Source organism: Lissotriton vulgaris, chromosome 4_1 (assembly GCF_964263255.1).
Source record: "Lissotriton vulgaris chromosome 4_1, aLisVul1.2, whole genome shotgun sequence".
NCBI lineage: Eukaryota > Metazoa > Chordata > Amphibia > Caudata > Salamandridae > Lissotriton > Lissotriton vulgaris.
In genome coordinates this window covers 278,960,901-278,982,757 of record NC_141691.1, presented here as the reverse complement: position 1 = coordinate 278,982,757, position 21,857 = coordinate 278,960,901, and positions in this window count along the sequence as shown.

Sequence of the window (21,857 nt, the reverse complement as noted above, 5' to 3'; positions counted from 1 at the left end):
TTTTAAAAGCTTGTTTCTTATTGGGTAATGAAAACTGTTTGAAAGGAACATTACATAGGATAAGCTGATATTTTTAAAAGTCAAGCACACTTGCTGTTTGGATTTGCAACATTATGTGCTTACCTTGTGACCTGTGAGTTCAGTTAAGTCTTCCATGAACTGTTACTATGGTAACAGGCATTAAGCAGAGTGGGGGTAGGGTTCAAAGTTATGTCAATTGGAAAGGGCTGAAATGTGTAACCAACAGAAATGTGTGTTAGCTTTTGAATTAATTTGGGAAGCAATGTGATTTGATATTTACATGTATTTGTGTGCAGAATGAGAGGGAAAGTTAGCATTTTTTGGTTTTGGTACTAGCAGTGTACAACTGACATTGTCTATAAGAAAATCTGGTGTGTGATTCAGATACGAGTTAATATCCTAATCAATTGGAAAGGTGAGTTATTAAAATGTGTGAGGTGTTGTATGTGGTGCATTTGTTTTTAATTAGAGTACTGTGTTTCTCCTGCTAAAGTCCAGGGAATAGTCTTGTGATCTAGAATCACACTGTGAGTCTGTGTGTAGTTGTGCAAACATTGTGGCAGACACATGTGGTTACTTTATGTCTTTGCAGATATATAAGTGCTTAAAAATCTTTTCAGTTGTGGTATTTTAGTAGTATTAGAACCCAGTCATTGCTTATGCATTCGCAGAATGAGTCAGGCATTCACACTAGCAGTGCAGTAGTGAAATGTATAGAATGTATGCAGTCACTTTACCCCTTCTAGACTAGTGAGTTTCTCCTGCTAAAGTCCAGGGAATAGTGTTGCTTGTCTAGAATCACACTGTGAGTCGTGAGTCTGTATGTACTTGTGCAACCATTGTTGTAGAAGCATGTGGTTAGTTCATGTCTTTGCAGACACATAAGTGCTTAAAAATGAAATGTGTCCTGTTATCAAATTTCAGTAGGGTTTGAACCCAGTCATTGTTTATGCATTCACAGAGTGAGTCAGGGATTTACTCTAGACTGCAGTAGTGAAATGTTTAGAATGTATAGAGTCACCTTAACCCTTTCAGAGTAGTGAGTTTCTCCTGCTAAAGTCCTGAGAATAGTCTTGCTTGTCCAGAATCACACTGTGAGTCTGTATGTACTTGTGCAACCATTGTGGCAGAATCATGTGGTTACATATTGTCTTTACAGACACATAAGTGCTTGAAAAGCTTTTCTATTGTGACATTTTAGTAGTATTAGAACCCAGTGATTGCTTATGCATTCGTAGAATGAGTCACGCATTCACACAACAGTGCAGTAGTGAAATGTGTAGAATGTATGCAGTCACCTTCCCCTCCCACACTAGTGTGTTTCTCCAGCGAACGTCCAGGGAATAGTTATGCTAGTTTAGAATCACACTGTGAGTCTGCGTCCACTTCTGCAACCATTGTGGAAGAAGAATGTGGTTACTTCATGTCTTTGTAGACACATAAGTGCTTAAAAACTGTCCTGGTCTCAAATATCAGTTGTATTTGAATTCAGTTATTGCGTATGCATTCACAGAATGAGTCAGGCATTTCCACTAGAGTCAAGTAGTGAAATGTGTAGAATGTATGCAGTCACCTAACCCCTTCCAGACTAGTTAGTTTCTCCTGTTAAAGTCCAGGGAATAGTTTTGCTTGTCTAGAATCACACTGTGAGTCTGTGTCCACTTCTGCAACCATTGTTGTTATAAATCAACGGCGATTAGGTTAAGCATTAGCAGAAGACATGCTGTATTTGTCCATTGTCGTAACAATTGAACCGACTCCATTTTGTATGCCATACATTGCCATGTGCTTGCCATGAGTTTTGTCCTACTTCCTTGTTAACTTCACTTGGAATCTGCCCAGCAAAAGGCTATAATTAGCATCCTTTGTATGTTAGCGCATGCCCAGTAAAATCCACATCTGTTAGTGATTAGTATCAGACAGGAATGTGCTTTTGGGGGTCTCAAGAACCGTTAACTCCACCCATGTATCGTTTGTGTTCTGAAATGTCCTTATATGGTCATAAATCGTGCTCCATGTTTGTACTGCCTTCTTTTGAGCCCCCTCTTTGTCTATAAAAGGGGCCATGTGTTTTAGTTCGGTGTGCTACTCTATGCAATACTGAAGGGTGTTGTGTGGACTGTAGTACCACCTTTAAAGGTTTAATAAACTATGCTTTTGTATTTTCCAGTTTCTGTGCCAACTTCTTCCTATGGTCCCAGGACTCTGTGCAGAGAAGGGGGAACCCCTTGCACTGGTAGGCCTTGCTGAGGCTTGCTTACTTCATTGTGACAGAAGCATGTTTTTACTACATATCTTTCAGACACATAAGTTTTTCTACTAACCTCTGCTGCCAGACTCTTTGAGGCACCTCACCTTCGTGACCAGCGGCCGGGCTTGGCTCCGCCATATCCTTCCTGAAATCGACCGGCCGGGCTTGGCTCCGCCGGTCGAACTACAATTCCCAGCAGCCTCCAGGGGGAATTGACGACGCCAGTAACCAGCGCGCCAGGAGGCGCATAAAGCACCGGCAGGGGCCAAGTTCCCCGTTCTTCTACTAACCTCTGCTGCCAGACTCTTTGAGGCACCTCACCTTCGTGATCAGTGGCCGGGCTTGGCTCCGCCATATCCTTCCTGAAATCGACCGGCCGGGCTTTGCTCCGCCGGTCGAACTACAATTCCCAGCAGCCTCCAGGGGGAATTGACGACGCCAGTAACCAGCGCGCCAGGAGGCGCATAAAGCACCGGCAGGTCCCTCGTCCCGTGAGGACGAGCGCGGGACGCGCCGGACGAAGCCCGGACTAAGGGCGGACAGTCTAAGACAGTCCGAGACTGGTAGAGACTGGACTGGGCCAGTTACTCTGTCCGTATTCTCAAGGTGAGACTTTGACATTGATTGAGGCCAACCCTGGACACTATTTGTTATAGTCTTTGTAGGAACTGTGGCTAAGCCGTTTTGAGGGTCTGTGCTATTCGTTGTCCTTGCATCTACACAGTGCACTTGGGAGGGTATTGTAAACTGGTAAGCTATGTCTAGTAAAAAGCTATCCCCGGCAAAAAATACCATGGACAACTACCTAGTTCAGGTAGTTGCTAAAATCAATAGTGAGAGGAGATCCTCACTTGGGTTAGGTGTATCTCCTAAATCCCCTCAATCCACTTTGCTGGCACCTGACCTGGCCCAACTCCCTGATTCAGACAACAGTAGCAGTAGTGCTGCAATATTTGAGCCTGCTGATAATGGCATTTCGGCTCAGATTAACTGTGTAGCAGAAGATAGCGATAATGAGGAGGAGGTTGGATTACACACAATTGAGGAAAAAGCCCCTACCCCAGTGCCTGCGCCGCGTACCACCAGAGGCGTAAGAAAGGGCCAGCCTAAGCGTGGAGGGCTTTGATCAAGCCGGAAAAAGCCTGTTTCTCCACCTAGTAATATTGTTGTGATGGAGGAAGAAGGGTCAATTGATGAAGTTTGCATGTCTTTGACTAATGAGCAATTTAAGAAGCTGTTGGGTATGATAGACACGAAGATTAAGGTCATTGTAAAGCCGTTGGTAGGCAGGATAGAGAAGCTCACTAGTGAGGTTAACCGATTAGGGGACCTATTGAATAAAACTCTAGTTGAAGTAGAAAAATTGCCTGACGAAGTCGCAAATAGAGTTGAGCTGAAGAAGGGAACCTCTAGATCTGAGGGTGGTGGTGGAGTTTTTCCTTTGTTCAATCAACCGGTGGCTCCTCGGGTAGCCACAGCGGATGGAGAGCAAGGGGAAGTTGTCCCCCCAGTTGTACCCACGGATACGGTTCCTGTGAAAGGCTCGGTTGAGCTCATAGTTGAGGCTTCTCCTCTAGTCCTTGTTCTATCTAACGTCCCCACATTGGCTCTAGGACAGGAAGAAACTACCTCATCCCTGCTGTCCAAGGCCCTACATTGGCTGACTAACAATATGGTGATAACTCCCTGGGGTAAGCAACAGTTGGCGGAAGAATTAGTTATGGCCAGGAGGGTGGATTGGATTGGAAGTAGTCCAAAAAGATTTAGGGGTGATTGTGTTGTTCTGAATTTTTCAGACCCTGATGTATTAACCAACATACTGCCCAACCTTCTACCGCCACAGCGAAGATCCACTGACATTATCCCACTCACCTTAGACTTTTTTTACTATCGGAGTGGGAGGGGTCCTAACCGGTGTACACTAAGAACAAAGTGGAATGTGGTTTCAACCAAGGGGAGGATGGTTGCCCAATCCGCTGAGTGGGGACTAAATCTAGAGAATAGGTTCTCAGCTCTCTCTAATTTGAATGAATGTGATTGACTTCCTGGGGGCAAAAGTTTCGCAGTACCAGCTCCAACTGATCAGAGTCTATGCAGCTTGCCTGCCCAGAATGGCAACTGTTACAGAAATAAGACGGCGACTAGGCCTGGGGCCTTGTTCGGCCAGAAGTCTCCTCAATGGGCCACGGCCTTATCCTCTCTATGCTGTAATTTTGTAGATGGCTTGCAGGGGGAAGATAATAGTGATGCCATAAGCAATGTAGCCCAGATAAGTCCTGCAGTGATAGTAGCAGGTGAGCCTAGTATCCCGAACTTTACTCCTGAAGCCCAAGCTGGCTCTTCGACTGGGGCGGGGAACCTAATTTCTTGGAATCAGGCCGGGCTGTGTTCTAAATTAGATTGTGGGGACTGGCTTGGTTTTGTTAGTTTATACGACGTATGCATATTCCAGGAGACTTGGGCATGTGAACCTGTTTTTGTGCTGGGATATTTAAAATTTTCTGTGCCAGCAATAAAGGGTCCAAAAGGGAGACCAATGGGGGTCTCACAATTTGGGTCCGACAGACCCTTAAACTTACAATCAAAAGTATAGGGACTAGCTATAATGATATCCAGCTGATTGGGATTACTAATGATACTTCAGGGTCACTCGATATCTATAATATATATGCTAGAAGTGCTAAGGGTGGTCGATCTGAAGTTTTAATTGCCTTGGCCAACTTTCTTGATACATATTCCCATGACAACAATATTGTTATAGCAGGTGACCTTAATCGGACTTTTGAGCCTCTGGTCACGTATGAGGCTTTCCCTGGAGCAGAAGAGGACTCCCATTGGGGTATTCCTGAGCTAGAACTGAAGCCAGTCACACGTTGGACCGAAGACATAATAGATCTGAATGCCATGTGTCTCGAAAAAGGTCTGAGAGCTTTGAATGGTAGAACAGCACTGGATAAAAAAGGCTCTATGACTTTTGACAACGGGAGACATAAAAGCAGAATAGACTATGTAATCTTTAGCATGATGCTATGGCCATCTGTCTGTGACATGGAGGTTGTCGTGAGACCCGAGAGTGACCACAATCCCCTATGTGTGGAGCATAAATGGTGGCCCGCTGGGACTAATTTAACTTGCCAGATTGCTCTTATTCCACCTTTGATCATCCCAGAAAATAACATGTGCAGGCTCAGATGGGCTAGCGTAGTGACCAACCAACAGGCCATCGACAACATTAACCATGAAACTGACAAAGCTATATTAGCTATGGAATCGATTAGCATTTCTTCCCCTGGTTTGGGGGATGTGGTTAACATCCATGATACCCTCTTTGGCAAGATCAAAAAACACTTTTTGAAACCTGCAAAGCGCAATGGGGCAAGAGTTTGTAAAGATGCAAAATGGTATAATGCCGAATGTAGGGCAGCACGACTTGCTCTGGGTCATGCCATTAAGAAGAGGGAGCTTGAGAACATCCGCCTAGCCAGAAAGAGTTACAAAGCCTGCATAGCTAAAGCCAAGAGAGCCTGGGATGAGCAACATTGGTGTAAACTGAAAAAAGCTAGCGACAGAAAGTATTCCAGAGTGTTCTGGAACATCGTTAAATGGGGTAGTGAGAGAGTTGAGGGACCCTCTAACAACAATGTGCCACAAGAGGACTGGGTAGAATTTTTTAGCCCACAGTATGCTCTTAATACTCAGATTACAGGTGAGGACAGTATTACTATGTCTTTTTCCCAAGGTAATCTTTTTACTTACAAAGAGATTATGTCTGCCTTAAATGCAGTGAATAGAGTGCGAGCTCCTGGTTCAGATTGCGTCCCTGCCGATATCTTTTTAAATGACAAAGAGCGATGGGGTAAATATATTCATTTACTTATTAACTTCATCGCTAAGGGTGCTGAGGTCCTGGCTTCGTGGAGAGGAGCTGTGATCATCCCAGTGTCTAAAAAGGGTGACCGTGCACAGCCAGGTAATTACAGGCCAATAAGCCTTATTGACACCGTGCAAAAAATAGTTGGTTGTGTGGTTGTTAACAGGCTCCTTGACTGGGCAGAGGACAATAACATCTTATCACCCTTCCAAGCGGGATTCCGAAGGGCTACAAGCACGGTGGACCAAGTATTGCGCTTTCAATTGCTACAATGGAAGACTGTGGTGTTGGGAGAAGGTAGCCTTAATTCGGCTTTTGTTGATTTGAGGGCTGCCTTCGACCTGGTGCCACAGGTTAAATTGTGGCAAGTTTTACAGAGTCTGGGGGTCCCTGTGGAATTGCTGACCTTGATAATTCGCCTCCACGAGCTTACTTTTGCTAAAATTCAGTGGGGCGGCTATGGGATGGTCACAGCTGACTTTCCCGTTGAGCGAGGGATTCGACAAGGGTGCTCCATGGCACCAACCTTGTTTACTCTGTACATAAACGGTGTTGTCCCCCATATGATACCAGCGCCAGTAGATGCTCCCTCTCTTTCAGGTCTAAAATTCCCTATTTTAATGTTTGCGGACGACACGCTTATTCTATCCAAAACACCCAGTGGCTTGCAGTGTGCTCTGTCCATTTTTGAAAATTTTTGTGGGGAACATGGTTTAGAGGTGAATGCAACTAAAACTAAACTCATGATTTTTAAGCCGCACCGCAGTTTCAAGTCTAAAATTGTCATGAGCGGACGGCCTCTTGAGGTGGTAAACTCATTTACGTACTTGGGTATCCAGGTTGCAGATAACAACAGGTGGAGTCAGCACATAAATATTGCTACCCTGCAACACAAGCAATTAGCTGGTGCTATCAATTCGGAACACAGGAAGTCTCTGACCAAACCCGTCAAGCCAGCTTTGCTGGTTTCACGAAGCAAAGGCAATTGGGTCCGCACTCTATGGTGCGGAGATGTGGGGCTTTGAAAATTTGAATTCCCTTCAAGCCTCAGAGAACAAATTCTTACGGTTGCTCACTGGTACCCCGAAAAGCACTCCATTGCTGCCCTTTAAGATATGACCTTGGAAGGAAACAAATAAAGGATCTAGCCAGATTACGACCAATCCTGTACTGGCGAAAGCTCTGGACTACTCCCGAGCTTTCGCACTATGCTGAAGGTTTGATTGATGTCATTAAGGCGGACTGCTTTCACAAAATTAGCTGGCTCAATTCACTGAAAGCAATATTGTTTGAGCTTGGGTTAAGTTCAATATGGCTAGATCCAGTAGGTTCAATATTTCCCACCAAGTCTGTCCTAAAAAATATATTTTTGGAAAACGTTGCTAGTAGGAGTCTTAATAGTTCTAGCAATGGGTCCATGTCTGCGAGCTTTCTTGAGGTCAAATTATATCCCGCTCTGGAGTCATACTTGGATATTATTTCAAAGCCAGGTGACAGAAAGCTCCTATTCCAACTGAGAGCTGGAGCCCTCCCTATAAGATCTCTGACAGCTAAATGGGGCACAGGGGGGAGTGACACTTGCCCAGCCTGTGGAAAGGGGAAGGAAACACTTGGTCACATTTTCTTTTCCTGTAAAGCTTACTGTGCTCCAAGACGTGTATGGCTAGCACCTATGTGTAGGAATCTTGGGACCACCTGTAGTTCTGTTGCCCTGCGTATTATATGTTCAAGCCCACTTACATGGATATTAATAGCCACAGCAAAATATACTGGATGGGCATGGGCGATCAGACAGAGACTGCTAGTTAATTAACTGTTCTCTGTCTGTAAAATCTGTCTCCATGAATTTGTTATAATTGCTTTTTAGACCGTTAATGTTTTTGTAACCAGACAGAGACCGCTAGTTAATTAACTATTCTCTGTCTGTAAAACTGTCCCCATGAATCTGTTACTATTGTGTTTAAACCATTAATGTTTTACAACCTTGCCATTTTTTCTAATAATGTTTTTAATAAGGTATTAATCTTTTTAAAACATTCAACAAATACGGTGAGAAACTTTTTAATCAAGTGTATTTTATGGATTCAATAGTACACTGTCTTTGTGATTGACTGTAAATCTAATTTTATTTTAATATTTTGTGTATGTTTTGCTTTTATGAGTAATTACTCGAATAAAGAACTTTTGAATTGAATTGAATTGATAAGTGCTTAAAAAGCTGTCCTGTTCTGATATTTTATTAGTATTAGAACCCTGTGATTGTATATGCATTTGCATAATGAGTCAGGCTTTCACACTAGCAGTGCAGTTGTGAAGTGTACAGAATGTATGTAGCCTCCTTACCCTTTCAGAGTAGTAAGTTTCTCTTGCTAAAGTCCAGGGAATAGTCTTTCTTGTTTAGAATCACACTGTGAGTCTGTGTGTATTTGTACAACCATTGTGGCAGAAGCATGTGGTTACTTTATGTTTTTGAAGACTCATAAGGGGTTAAAAAGCTGTACTGTTGTCAAATTTCAGTAGTGTTTGAACCCAGTCATTGCTTATGCATTCACAGAATGAGTCAGATATTCACACTAGAGTGCAGAAGTGAGATGTGTAAAATGCATGCAGTCACCTTACCTCTTCCAGACTAGTGAGTTTATTCTGATAAAGACTAGGTAATAGTCTTCCTTATCTAGAATCACACTGTGAGTCTGTGTCCACTTCTACAACCATTGTGACAGAAGCATGTGGTTACTTCACGTCTTTACACACGCATGGAAAGGGGCGACCATTCGGTCCCCCCGAACGTATGGCCGAGTACCACGAGCCCCCCGGGAAGCCATTTTTGGGCGGGAGGCGAGCCTCGGCTGATATGCCCAAAGCGGCGTAGCCGGGGCGCGCTGTTTCCCGCCCTCGAGTGGGCTGGCCTAGACACTGACGCGGCTGGCCACGCCCTAAGGGCAGGCAGGGGCGGGTTTACGCCCGCCCTGAAGACGGATAAAAGGAGCAACAAGCCAAGAACGCATCCTCTTGTTCCTGTGCTCTGAAGCTGCACCCCCTCGCTGTACGTGAGCTCGAGACGGAACGAAGAGCCAATTTTGAATGTGGTAATCTTTCTTGTTTGTCTTACAGATACTCTGTTGGGGAATGCCTAAGAAAGTTGGAAAGCGAATGACTACCGACCAGATGCTGCGTGTTCTTATGAAAGAGGTGGCCGACCTAAAGAAGCGAATGGCGGAGAAAGATGGGGGAGAGGGACCGAAACGTCCGTTGGCTGGAGCAGCTCCGGGAGGAAAAGGCAAGAGGCCCAGAAGGGGAGCAGCTGGAGGGGACATCCCGGTTCCCTGTACCCCACTCGAAGAGCCAACTCCGGTGCCGGCGGAGGGGAATCCGATTCCCGTGGTGGTCACCCCCGTGTCCGGGGAGGATATGCCGCCCGAGCTGGCAGCACAATTAGCAGCGTGGTTGGGTAAAAATAATGAGGGCGCCACGGCTGACGACGCACGGGTTTTGATGAGGCAACTGCGTGAGACAAGGGAGGCGGCTAAGGCAGCATCGCCAGTCATCACGCCGGCCGCGGCAGGAGGAAAGCCACCTGGGATAGGCTCAGCCGCAGATACAGCTTCCGGTTCAGGTAAGCGGCCATTGCCGATTGCGAGGGATGAGTCTGCCCCGTCAAGAAGGGAAAAGTTGGGTCAACATGTCCCTCTAGCTATTAAGGAGAAGATATGGGCAGATGAGTATGTAAACATCTTCTCGTTGCTTACCGATCATTATGAGATGGAATATGTTAAGAGCCAAAAGGAGCTCATGCATCCGAGTGTTTGGCGCGCAAAGATGGCCGCCTTCAAGGTAAATGAGAACATTGGCAATTGGGGCAAGGCGTGGGGGATTTTTACATCCATCCTGGGCGAACGTAGGCCCGAATTACTGTCTGAATTGCCGATTTATCAGTCACGGATCATGGGGTATTCCGTGTCACATGGGGGCAATCAGTGGTTCTGTTACGATAATATTTTCAGAAAAGCGAAAGAACATGATAAAAACTTAACTTGGGATTGTTACGATTCTGTGTCATGGTCAAAAATGGCGGATACTGGTATGTTGAATTTGCCATTAGTAGGGAGTAGTGTGGGGGAGTCCTCCCGCCAATATTCTGGGACCTCCTTTCGATCAGGCGCGAGTAACGAATACCAGTCCAGGCCGAACGGCACCACAGGTAAAAAGGGGAGTTGTTGGAACTTTAACAGGGGTAAATGTACGAGGCCCCAGGGGTCATGCTAATTTAGGCACGAATGTAGCGGGTGTGGGCAAGCGTCCCATCCTGAGTCCATGTGCAGAGCCAAAACGGGTGATAACGGGGGTAGAGGAGGCGCCAAACAGGTCTGAAATAGTCCGAGGGGCGCCTTTACCTACTCCGATTGATACCATGGCAATGATTCCTTGGCTCAGCGAATACCCGGACCACGCTTCCGCTGGGGTGTTGCGGAACGGGTTTTCATATGGTTTCCGCATCCCAGTGGGGGAGTTTCGGGGTTTAGCGAAATGTAAAAACCAAATATCAGTCTTGCAGCACACGACCGTGGTACAGGAGAAGATTGGGAAAGAGGTGGCTCGAGGTCGAGTCGCCGGTCCGTTTAATGTGCCACCGGTTGCTAACTTTGTTTGTTCCCCCTTAGGGGTGGTCCCCAAGAAGGACCCGGGTGAGTTTCGGCTGATACATAATTTATCAGCCCCACGTGGTCTTTCCGTAAACGATGCGATAGACCCGGCAGTGTGTTCAGTACGGTATGCATCTTTCGATGAGGCCGTAGCCATTTTGAATCGCCTAGGGCCCGGGGCGCTGATGGCGAAATCTGATATCGAGTCAGCGTTCCGGTTGCTCCCGGTACATCCAGACGATCAGCGTCTTCTTGGTTTCACGTTTCAGGGACACTATTACATGGATAGATGTATGCCAATGGGGTGCTCTATATCTTGTTCCTATTTCGAGCAGTTCAGTTGTTTCCTGCAATGGGTCTTCACAAGGAAGACGGGGTTTCATCAGGTTATGCATTATCTCGATGACTTTTTGTTTCTAGGGGCAGCCGGGGATCCGGAATGGGGTCAGGCTTTGAATGAATTTTGTGTCTTAACACACGCATAAGTGCATAAAAAGCTGTTCTGTCGTCAGATTTCAGGAGAATATGAACCCAGTGATTGCTTATGCATTCGCAGAATGAGTCAAGCATTCACACTAGAACCCACTCATTGCTTATGCAGTCACAGAATGAGTCAGATATTCACATTAGAGTGCAGAAGTGAGATGTGTAAAATGTATGTAGTCACCTTACCACTTCCAGACTAGTGAGATTCTTCTGCTAAATACTAGGGAATAGTCTTGTTTATCTAGAATCACACTGTGAGTCTGTGTCCACTTCTGCAACCATTGTGACAGAAGCATGTGGTTACTTAATGTCTTTACACACACATAAGTGCTTAAAAAGCTGTTCTGTTGTCAGATTTAGTAGAATTTGAACCTAGTGATTGCTTATGCATTCGCTGAATGAGTCAGGCATTCACACTAGCATTGCAGTAGTGAAATGTACAGAATGTATGCCTTCACTTTACCCCTTACAGACTAGTGAGTTTCTCCTGCTAAATTCCAGGGAATAGTGTTGCTTGTCTAGAATCACACTATTAGTCTGTATGTACTTGTGCAACCATAGTTTTAGAAGCATGTGGTTAGTACATGTCTTTTCAGACACATAACTGCTTAAAAAGTTGTCCTGTTGTAAAATTTCAGTAGGGTTTGAACCCAGCCATTGTTTATGCATTCACAGAATGAGTCAGGCATTCACTCTAGAGTGCAGTAGTGAAATGTGTAGAATGTCTGCAGTCACCTTACCCCTTTCAGAGTAGTGAGTTTCTCCTGCTAAAGTCATGAGAATAGTCTTGCTTGTCTAGTATCACACTGTGAGTCTGTGTGAACTAGTGCAACCATTGTGGCAGAATCATGTTTTTACATCATGTCTTTGCAGACACATAAGTGCTTAAAAAGCTGTCCTGTTGTGACATTTTAGTAGTATTAGAACCCAGTGATTTCCTATGCATTTGCAGAACAAGTCAGGCATTCACACTAGCAGTGCAGTAGTGAAATGTATAGAATGTATGCAGTCACCTTACCCATTTCTGACTAGTGAGTTTCCTCTGCTAAACTCCAGGGAATAATCTTCCTTGTCTAAAATCAAATTGTGAGTCTGTGTCCACTTCTGCAGCCCTTGTGACAGAAGCTTGTGGTTACTTCATGTCTTTGCAGATACACACATGCTTAAAAAGCTTTTCTGTTGTGACATTTTAGTAGTATTAGAACCCAGTGATTGCTTATGCATTCGTAGAATGGGTCAGGTATTCCCACTAGAGTCCAGTAGTGAAACGTATAGAATGTATGCAGTCATCTTTCTCTTTCCAGACTATTGAGTTTCTCTTGCTTAAGTCTGCGGAATAGTCTTGCTTGTCTAGAATCACACTATGAGTCTGTGTGTACTTGTGCAATAATTGTGGCAGATGCATGTGGTTATTTCATTTGTTTGCAAATACATAAGTGCTTAAAAAGCTGTCCTGCTGTCAAATTTCAGTAGTATTAGAAACCAGTGATTGATTATGCATTTGCAGAATGAGTCAAACATTCACACTACAGTGCAGTAGTGAAATGTGTAGAATGTATGCAGTCACCTTACCCCTTCCACACTAGTGTGTTTCTCCTGCTAAAGTCCAGGGAATAGTTATGCTAGTTTAGAATCACACTGTGAGTCAGTGTCCACTTCTGCAACCATTGTGGAAGAAGAATGTAGTTACTTCATGTCATAGTAGACACATGAGTTCTCAAATTTCAGTAGTATTTGAATCAAGATATTGCTTATGCATTCACAGAATTAGTCAGGCATTCACACTAGAGTCCAGTAGTGAAATTTGTAGAATGTATGCAGTCACCTTACCGATTCCAGACTAGTGAGTTTCTCCTGTTAAAGTCCATGGAATAGGTTTGCTTGTCTAGAATCACACTGTGAGTCTGTGTCCTCTTCTGTAACCATTGTGACAGAAGCATGTTGTTGCTTCTTATCTTTGCAGACACATAAGTGCTTAAAAAGCTGTCTTGTTGTGATATGTTATTAGTATTAGAACCCAGTCATTGGTTATTCATTTGCTTAATGAGCCAGGCTTTCACACTAGCAGTGCAGTAGTGAAATGTATAGAATGTATGCAGTCTCCTTATCCCTTTCAGAGTAGTGAGTTTATCTTGCTAAAGTCTTGTCTAGAATCACACTTTGAGTCTGTATGTATTTGTGCAACCATTGTGGCAGAAGCATGTGGTTACTTTATGTCTTTGCAGACACATAACGGGTTAAAAAGAAGTGTTTGAACCCAGTCATTGCTTATGCATTCACAGAATGAATCAGATATTCACACTAGAGTGCAGGAGTGAAATTTGTAAAATGTATGCAGTCACCTTATCTCTTCCAGACTAGTTAGTTTCTTCTGCTAAAGACTAGGGAATAGTCTTGCTTATCTAGAATCACACTGTGAGTCTGTGTCCACTTCTGCAACCATTGTGACAGCATGTGGTTACTTCATGTCTTTACATACACATAAGTGTGCAACCTTGCATCAGGCCAAGACGCAAGCCAAAATACACACCACCATTTACGCCCTCTGCAATTGCCATGGCAAATCATATAGCCCTACCACGAAAACCATCATGAGAGTCACAAAATCAAAACTCCTTGCTGTTGCTGGGTATGCATCACAGGCATTCTCAGGCAGGATGGAAAAGATGATGGAAAAAGCTCAGTGCCAGTGTCACAAAATGCTTTTTAGGCTCCCCAAAAACACAGGAAATGCCCTGATCCGGCTTGAGTTTGGCCTTGTACAACAAAAATATGAATGCAGGAGCACCCTGGTTAAATTTTGGTTCAAGAGGACAAAACATCAGAAGGGATCCCTTAAGGAGTCATTTAGAAGAATATGTGAGGGGTTGTCAAACCCATGGCAGAAATACTGCATGGAGTTTGTGGCAGAGTTGGACCTATCTACAGCATCCTGATCACAAGAAGGTCTAAACTACCTTGAAATAAAGAAGGTGCTAAATAAGCATACCAACCAGATGTCAAGGATTGAAGATCTTGCAAGACTGAAGGTAAACATAGCTCTGGCTGGCCTAACTAAAGCATATGATCTGCATAAAATCCAGCCAGACATAAACAGTTCTCTAGGAAGGAAGTGTTTGAAGGAAATTCAATGGGCGCGTCTAGTCCCCCTTCCAATAAAAGAACTGAATCCAGCTTGGAAATCATTGAACAATATAGTCAGTTGCAGGCTGTGTAATTATAAGGAGGAATCATTGGTACATCTACTATGCTGCTGCCCTGCATTACTGTAGCATTGACGTATTCTGTTAAAACCAATGTTCCTGAGACATGGGACCAGAAGATGCGCTGATGCAGTGGCACTGCTTCAATCAAGTATGGAGTCTTCAGATCTGCCAAAATTTGGCAAATATCTGAACATGACACGAATGGCCCTAATCGGAAATAACACTATGGAAAAACGTGGGCGGCAACTGTGCCCCGTAATGAACTAAAAATTAATTTTGTACGAAAACCCAGGGAATACAGACCTTTGCTAACATGTAATATTTAATTAAAGATTATATATATATGGAATATAAGAACAAAGCCACATTTTAGATATGGTCTGGTACTACTGACCAAAATTTCTATACATGTTTAGACAAATGTTTTATAATGTCGTGAGATACGTATTTTATTGTAATTCTGGATAATGCACTGCAATTTTACAAACATAAGTAATTAAGCAAAAAATAAAAATTCCTTCATTCATTCATTCACTCTAGATTTAAAGAAACATTTTGAAACTATTGGTGTAGAGAATGTAGAAAGTGAACCAATAGTTATTCTAGTAAATGGTGTTCCTACTAAGAGTAAGAGTATCTGTCAAGAATAAGTGGATGTTAGGAAAGTGCAAAAGGCAACATTGTATCTGATAAAAAACAATGAGTACTATAAAAATATGTATGTGGGAGTAGAAGAAATACTTTTAGGAGATGATACTGAAACGTCAAGTGGTCGAATTGTACAAGTGGATATGTCAAAAAGTGAAGAACTCTATGAACATTATAGTGTACCTCCACTTCATTCGAAAGAAGTGATGGCAAATACTATTGAATTATTCCAAATGAAAAAAAGTGAAGGGAAGTTCCATGACTGTATGAGAAAAAAGTTTGGAAGCTCGTTGTGTCCCGTAGCTCTTCCCAACAGGAAAAGGTGGATGATATGATGAATGATCAGTGCAGATTCCTGCATCTGAATATAGGACAACAACGATTGTATGCAGAAGATCCAAGATTTCGACATTGCATACCATATATATTTCATCTTTTGTTTGAGAGTGAGTTGTCTGGACTTTCATATGCCGTCAACCACATATTGAATACAGGAGTACATCTTTAAAATGTTTCAGCAAAGGAATTCATGGATAAAGTACCTCAGAGAGATGATCATTTAGAATCTCAGCTGATTAATTTTATGGCATGTCAGCGTGGTACTAATAAGTATTGATATCGTCGACATGGAGAACTTAAATGTATGCTAAGGAACTTAGGAACTCCTACGTGGTTCATTACCCTAAGGTTTGCTGAATACGCTTGGGATGATTCACTTGAATTTCTTCAAGAGGCAAATTCGAATATAAAAAATATTGAATACAAGACACCTGGAGAATTGTGCTCTTTGAATATTCAGTGCATTGCAGATAACTTCATTGCTGTTGCTCGGTATGTAACATCCTACATTACAAAATCAGAAAAGACGGAATTAAAAGAAATGTTGGAAGAAATTTCTCACTGAAAGAGTCTTAGTAAGAAATTATACAGTTTCAGTTTGAAGATGTTTACAAAAAGGATCCTTGCACACGTACCTATGCTAATAGTCTTAATACTATATGCAGTGAGGATTCACACTACACAAGCTCAAGCAAAAATGAAGAGATTATAAGATGTTGATTGAAGTGTTTTTTCAGATTAAGGTATATTCTTATTGCTGCGCCAACACGTGTTTTGTCAGGGAGTTACCCTTGACTTCATCAGGGCTCGAACGGGCTGTTCTATGTCACGTAGACAGAAGCTCTCCACCGGTAATACTTCCGTCCCGGTTGTCGTAAGATCCAGAGAAGGTATTCAGTAGATTCAATTTAAGACTGGTAAGTAACAGGACGCTGCACGCAGATACTATTTGCTTCAGGATTCAGATGGCCGATATTGCCGCCGCCATGCTCCTCCCGTGTGTAATTCCGATGTCTCACTTCCGCATTACACACGGGAGGAGCATGGCGGCGGCAATATCGGCCATCTACATGTGCAGAGATCCTTTTTACAAACATTGTCCTAGGGCCTCTGGTCCTGTGGGAGGTTTTCGTTTTCCTCCTTTCTGTGGAACCGTTCCCAAATAGTGTTCCACAAGAAATTTCGCGTTGAATTCGGGAGGCGCCATCACTTATCGCAACAAGAAAAACCCTTCCTGTGTATTCAGTTTGAAGATGTTATCCCATCGAGAAATTGGAGTGTATGAATGCTCAGATCGGTTATCATCTGCAAGTTTATAGTCAAAATCTAGAAGAATCATTTGAGTGAGTCTAGGTCTTGCTGCAGCGCGAAATCGAGTACTTAAATCTGTACAAGAAATCGAATATTTAGCAGAAAAAGATCCAGAAAGTACAGATATTGTCAAAACAAACATGTTTCACACATATTATCCAAATAGACGTCATCAGTTTAAGAACATATGTCTCTATGAAGTGCTGAAAACTATACTTTAAAACTGAATACTATAGAAAACATCAATGATGGAAAATATGGAGTGATTGGTTCCGAAGGATGTTTGGTGAAAAAAAGGGAAAGGAAATTTGTTTAATCACAGAAAACTGTTTACCACTTTTGCAACTGTTCAAACCGTGGCGTACAGAATTGGAATTACTTTGAGATTTTCAGAGCTATGAAGATTCCTTCAATGCTTGTAAAGATACCATTGAATGCACAGTTTTTGCAAATTATCTGTAAATGTTGAATGAAGAAATTGATCAAGAAGCTACTATTGTTGCTGAGATTGCTAGAGACAGTTCTCAAGACAGTCAAAGTTCTGCTCCACTGAGTCAAAGATCCACTAGGATAACCAATTCTTGAAAATGAAGCGGCAATACGCCATGAATGAAGTGGAAACAGCAATGCATCAAGCCAAAGAAGATATTATGGACTTAGGAAACTTGGAAGAACAACTAAATGTTGAAAAAAACGAAATGTATCAGCAAGTGAAACAAAATATCGACCATTGTTTTCTTCATGAAAAATAAAGAATGCACATGCACATCATTTCAACCTATCCGAATGTATGTCAGTGGTCAGGCTGGAACAGGAAAACGTTTCTTAATTAAAGTATTGACCAGTTATCTACTGAAAACAACTGATTCACATTTGTCTTGTGTTGTAACTGCTCCAACAAGGGTTGGCAGCACACAACATTAAAGGAGTTACATTGCAGTGTTTCCTTATGCTACCTGTAGAGCATGAAAACAAATTGGAATATCACAAGCTATCTGGAGAAACCTGTTATGAAGTTTCAAGAGTGCTAAAGAAAATGAAACTTCTGATTATTGATGAAGTAAGCATGGTCTCAAATTTAATGCTTGATTTTGTGCATTTAAGAATGCAGCAAATTCCTAAAACAGAGTATGATGTCTTATTTGGAGGAAAACATGTCAAAGTTTTCAGGGATCTACTGCAACTTACTCCCGTAAAAGGACAACCAGTATTTAAAACACGTGTGCATGAAGAAACCAGAAAGTCTTTGGGAAGTGTTGGAAATGTTAATATTTGGTCGCATTTTAATTATAAAGAACTATGCGACAGGCAAATGATGTTGATTATGGAACTTTTCTTCAAGATATAAGAAATGGAGTACTGACAGAACATGGCAACAAGTTTTGCAAAGTCGACTACATTCAAATTTGTTCCCAAATAAAAATATAGTTCCTGAGAAAATATATATGAAAATTGCAGAAAATAAATCTATAATCTGCATAATGCCAACACTGCGCAAGTGTCCTGTAGTCAATGAACAACTTTTGAATCTAGAAGGAATCACTATTATTTTGATGGAAACATTGAAAGCAAAATAGGATTCTTTAGAAAAAACGATATCTAAAACTACTGGTTTATAAAAGAATCTATATGTATGTGTAAACTGTTGGGTAATTTTAAGGCGTAATTTGGATGTTGAAAAAGGTTTAGTATATGGAGCAATGGTTAAAGTTGTGGATTTTGTTTATTATCAAAATAGAGATGGAATTGAATTTAAAAAATCTAATTTCATCAAATTGAAGGAGTAAAACAAATTGGTCATTGTTCAGTTCTTTTTTTGCTTCTTAAAGATGTAAATGTCCGTAGAAAACAGTTTTTACTTTCTCTGGCATATGCAGTAACCATTCATTAATGTCAAGGATTAGGTGTAGACAGTGCTTTGGTGAGCATTGGAAGTACTGTGTTTAAAGAGGGTATGGCATATGTTGCTTTGTCCCGAGTCAAAACGTTATGTGGTTTGTTTTTGATTGATTACTGCAGATCCAAACTGTGTAAAAGAGTATAATATGTTAAGAATAGCATTTGCTCCCAATTTAGGTCAATATCGTGTATTTGAAAAGTGTGTGGTCTATCGAAAAAGAAGATATGAGAATATCTGTAGTGAAGATGTAGAGAAGGAAAAAAATCAAGATAATGTTGAGATTGCAAGCAAAAAGAAAAAGGACACTGTTGAAGAGATTGTTGGATATCAGTTTGAAAATAGCTTAGGTATCAACTGATATGCTAAAGTAGTGGGCAATGCTGTTTTTTTCTAGAAAGTTTGCAACAGCAAATTATGGAGAAATGATAAAAATAAAATGCAAAGCGTTTCTGATGTTAGTGATCTTTTGGATATATGTTCTGGTTCTACACACGTTACATAGAATAATGCATATGCTTGCAGTATTGGAAAATAAAGGAATAGAAATTGAATTTTTGGGGGGTTTTCGTTATAAATGGGAACATCAATGTGAAAATTGTATGTTTACATCAAGCACTAACATAAACACTGAAAGATTTATATATTTGACATTACCAGACTGTAAACCAGTGTCTTTCAACAAACTAGTTAAATCAGCAAATCAAAAAACGGAGTGCAGCCAATGTAAATCAGAAATTATCAACATTATTTATACGAAGATATGGACAATATATAATATTTATGATACAATGTTGTACAGCCGATGGAAGAAAATTGGAAACTTTAATAAAACCTTTTGTAGCAAGTCAACAATCAATTTCAGGACGACCTTTTGTAGCAGTAACAATCATTTTCCATGATGGTCTTTTCACAACATCTGGACATTACACTGCCTATTTAAAATGCAATAAAGGATGGACATATTGTAATGATGCTCAATTGGTTTTTAAACAACGTTTGCCTAACGAATCACCAAATTCCTACCTAATACTTATAAAGCCAAAGTTGTAGGAACATAATTTAGCCTATTAGGAATTTATTAAAATGTATTAATACGATTACTATTGGACAATTTCAGTTTAAAGGATTTCAGGAATACTATTTGGCCTAGAAGAAAGGTATAAATTTAAATTATGGACTTTTTGTTGTACATTCTCACAGCATATATTTTTAAAAAACATCATTTACAGTGTACAGAAATTAAAAAATAATTCTTTATTGAATTAATATTTGAGTTCTTTCATATTCAAGTAAGAAAATTTTCTTAGAAGGAAGCATTTTATAAATGTGTGATTTGTATTAAATGGTATCGAATTGAGGTTGTAGTATTTATGGAATGTTCAGAAATAGTTGAGTACATAAAAAATATTTTAGACTCACTTTTGTTTTTTTTAAATAAGCTTATTGATTGCTTTTTTTTGCCCGCTGTTATGTGATGAGTAACATTGAAATCACAGTTTGAAGTGAAATTCAATATATTCTGAGAACAGCAAAAAAGGCTAAGAAAATAATTCATACAATATTAAAATGATGTTGTGTTGTAAAAAATATAATATTATATATTATAACTGTATTTTTTCTTCTCTTTCACAGATCCTAATTCTAAAATATGAAATTACATCTATTACTGTGAAGGTAAGATTACCTAAGTATGAAAATGCACAATGGGCTGTTTGCACACTGGTGAAGAAAGGGGGGATGAACGGAGTAGAAATGTGTGGAAACATGCTCTGTGGGCGTTTTAAGTTACAGGATAAAGACTCCTTGAATCTTGAGTGTCCCTGAGGGCCAAATAACCCATCAGATATGTGCAGAAAGTGCCAGAGAGTTGCATTGCAGAGAGGTGTAAAATGGGCCATGGCTGCGGACCACCTCTCTGCAATGCAGCTGTATGGTGTTCAATAGAGAGACATGGTGGGCTAGTAGTACACAGGGACTTTCAGAATTAAAAGAGACTGAATTCCTTAACTTAAAACACGTCACAGAGTGTGTTTTCACATGTCACATCAGGCCCCATCCCTTCCCTTCACCACTTTATAAACATGTCCTATCACTTTGCCAAAACCTAAGTACTTATAAATGTATCTTATACTCTCATAGCAGCACTGAAATTACTCTATTTATTAGTCATATACTTAAGGATAGGCCTAGCCACTAACCCTAGTACAAGTCAATTTCTTTATATACTAAGCATGCAGACCTGCAAGAAGCTACAAAGTATTAATACACTCTTCAAAATACTCAGTTTATACCTCTGTAGTTTTGGAATCTGTCTGTCATAGCATCCCAAGTGACCAGAAAAAAAAGATCATAACATTTCCCATTGTACCTATTGAAGGACCGCAAGCATTTCAATCATTCTTCTTTGAGCATCTTTGGAGAGATAACTTTGTGCTTACCTCCTGTCACTCTCATGCAATTTTTCAATCAACTAGCAATATGTTCTTACTGTAAAAGTCTGCCAATACCTAAGCACTGATGGGGCAAATTTGGCAGCATCCTGTGCCAACAATATGTCACTTTTTGTAACATAGTGATGGCGCAAGACACTCTTTCATATTTACAAGGAGAGGAAAAGGCACTCTGTGTAGCTTTTCTTCTCAATGTAAATACAACCTCATCATACACACCACTTTGCTTTGAAGGGGCGTTCTATAGGTGTTGCTGTGGGTGTTTGCACACAACACTCATAGAACAAGACACATCACCAGATTTATCATAAATTATAAATCTGGACATGTTTTATGAATGCTACACCATCCTCCAGTTGGTGTAGGAAGGCACAACAAGGAGAATTGTTTTTATTTCTCCTTATTATTTCTCTTTCAATGTATGCTGCATTGCACAGCTTACATTGAAGGAGAAAAATTTGTTCACTGATTGTTTTTGTGCAGGAAGGTGTGTCTTTCTGCACAAAAACAAACTCCACACGACAAGTGTGCCTGTGTTATCGCATGGCTGCAGTTTAAGCAGCAGTGCAGAGGGAAGCATAGACTTGCAACATATTTATATACACATGTATCCCTGTGCTTTGGAAGTACCACGGCATGCTGCAGCTAAAGAGCTTACAGTATCATGCTGCAGCACTTTCTTATAGTTCTTCACTTATATATTCATCATACACTAGAAATGCATTATTTTA